This window comes from Elephantulus edwardii, unplaced genomic scaffold (genome assembly GCF_000299155.1).
Source record: "Elephantulus edwardii isolate Elephantulus edwardi_28Jun2011 unplaced genomic scaffold, EleEdw1.0 scaffold00024, whole genome shotgun sequence".
Lineage (NCBI taxonomy): Eukaryota > Metazoa > Chordata > Mammalia > Macroscelidea > Macroscelididae > Elephantulus > Elephantulus edwardii.
This window is the reverse complement of record NW_006399774.1, coordinates 24735599-24738637: the sequence shown is the minus strand read 5'-3', so window position 1 is coordinate 24738637 and position 3039 is coordinate 24735599.

The following is a 3039-nucleotide window of genomic DNA, read 5'->3' as shown; positions in this document are numbered from 1 at the left end:
TGGTGCCACAACCTTCTCTAAGCCCACCTTGAATTTCTGGCAGTTATCTGTCAGTGTACTGTTGCAGCCATTTTTTTAATGATCTTCAGCAGTATTTTGCTTCCTTATGCTATTAATGATATGGTTTAATAAAGTCACACTATATCATTGGGGACAAATATGGATCTCCTCCACTCAGTTAGCCAGGCAGCTGTCCTCTGAATTTCTTGACATAGTAAGCATATAGGTAAGCATACCCAAGGCTGTATTTGTTGAAAGATGTCAGCTGGTATTCCATTGATTTCTACGGTACATTTAGATCATATGATTGTCTAATCCAAGGTGGCCAGTGCCAGTCCATCTCAGCTTATTAATGATTAGAATGTCAGGCTTTATGTGTTCCATTTCATTTTTCCATCTTCTAGTTTTTCTAGATTCATACTTCATACATTCTTTGTTCCAATTATTGATGGTGGTTTACAGCTCTTACGGCTAATTTTTTAATTACTTCTAATATGAGTTCTATCTCATAGCAGCCCTCAGGCCAAATTTATTAATTTTATTGGCATATTCTTTAAAAGATACAGCAACCATTTGTCTATTTGCTGTACTGAACAACATGGAGTTGCTTTGTCCCATAGTCATGTCAAATGTCATAATGCTTACTTATTATGTACAGTGGTTGGATGAGCTTCCAGATTGACTCATGTGGGAAGCAGGAGTGGCATCCACTTTCTAAAATAGGTGCCTCTGGAAACTCTACAAATTCTCTTATAAATGTACAGAAAAGATGTTAATCATAGAACAAAGTTCAGGTCTTTTGTGAAAAGCTTACTCTGAGTCATGTTTGACTCAACAACACTTAACCACTGCTAAATAAGACTAGTGTTGTTATATCTGGAGGAACATTCTTCCACTTGGCACATCACTCTGTCAATGTGCTATATGAGATAACCTGGGTTTGCTGTGATGGTGAACCTTGTGCCATGGGGCTATCAAATACCAGAATGGTTTCCCATTGTGGACAGTGTCTGGTGGAGCTCCCAGTTGTAAACAGGTTGGGAAGCAAGAGTGGCATTCACTTCCTTCCTAAACAACATGCCTCTGGAAACTCTATGAACTTGGAGAAACTACGACAGTTATAGATAGGCATTAGGTCTTTTGTTTATAGAGTTGCTATGAGTTGACCTTAACTCAACAGCAATCAACAATAACAACAATATGAATTCTACCTCTCATACTATAGCTATGTCTACTATAGCTACCTCTGTTCCTTTACTATTCATAGTGTATTTAAAGACTTGTTATTTCAGAAGTGAGTGGCCAGTTTTACTTCCTAGTCTGTCTTAATCTGGGGGTTCTGCTAAAACCTCTCTACCATAGTGACCCTACTGGCATTTGAGACACGGAGGTCAAAGCTCCCCACATCACAGCAACCCACAAATTACCCCAGTGAGCTCGGGTGGCCTAGTGGCAAGAAGTTGCATTGCAATCCAGAAGGCACATGGTTTGAGGCCACCAGGCTTTTTCTTGTGGAGTCCCAGGAATATTTTGTAAACTTTTCTTATGAGATTCTTGTCTGAGCTGGCATTACCAAATGTTTGTTCCCAGTCAGTAGGTTTTCTTTTTATACTGTTGGAAAACATGGGGGGGGGGGTTTGATGCACATAGGGATTTAATCTTTAGAAGGTACCATTCATCAATTTTATTCTCTTTAGATTGTATATTTCTGACTGTATTTGGACATCTTTTTATACTATAGAGTAGGCCTTTTAAGCTTGATCCCAGTTTGTCTCTTATGAACATTATGGTTTGGGGCTTTACTCCCAGGTATCTGATCCACCTTGAGGTGATTTTTGTGTATGGTGTGAGAGTTGGATCCTGTTTCAATTTTCTGCAGGTAACAGTACAGTTTTACCAGCACCATTTGTTGAAGAGTTGTAATTTCCCATTTGATAGGTTTTATTTCCTTGTTGAATATCAGTTGACTGTAGATAGATGGGTCTATTTCTGGGTTCTCAATTCTATTCCATTGGTCTATGTGCCAGTTTTGGTTACTACCACTGTGTAGTAGGTTTTGAAGGGAGTGCTATGCCTCCAACCTCATTTTTTTTCTCAGAAGAGTTTCACTTATTCGAGGTCTCTTTCCTCTCCAAAAAAACTTGACAATTTCCCTTTTAATCTCCTTGAAAAATGGACTTGGTAGTATCTGGATTGGGATTGCGTTGAACATTTAGATTGCTTTTGGTAGAACTATAATTTTCATAATATTGAGTCTTCTTTATCCATGAACAGGGCACATTTTCCCATATCTTTAGGTCTTTATTGTGTCTTACAGAAATGTTATGTAGTTTTCTTTGTATAGTTCTTTTGTATCTCTAGTTGGGTTCACTCCCAAGTATCTCAATTTGTGATTGGCTATTATAAATGGTATTGTTTTATTGATTTTCTTCTCTGAGTTCTGGTTGTAACTGTAGAGGAATGCCCCTGGTTTTTGGATATTGATCTTATTTCCCGCCACTCCACTAAACTGACCTACTAACTGTTTGATTTTTTTGTTTAGTTTTGTTTTTTGTTTATTTTTTTTAATTTTTTTTTTGTCCTTGGTGTTTTCTGTGTACACTATCATATCAGCTACATTTAGGGACAGTTTAAACATCTCTTTGCTGATCTGGATGTCTTTTATTTCCTTCCATTATAGTATTGTCCTAGCAAGCACTTCTAATACAATATTGAATAGAAATGGTGAAAGTGTGCATCCTCATTTAATCTCTGTTCATAAGAAAAATGTTTTTAATCTTTATCCATTGAGAATGATGTTGGCTCTTGGTTTTGAATATATACTTTTCACTATGTTGAGGAAATTCTCTTCTGTTCCAATTTTGCTTAGTGCCTTAATCAGGAAAGGGTGTTGGATTCTGTGAAATGGCTTTTCTGCATCCATTGCATGGTTCTTATTATTTACTTTGTTTATATGGTGAATTATATTGATTGGTTTTCTTATGTTGAACCATCCTTGCATACCTGTTATGAATCCCATTTGGTCATGATGATTTTTTT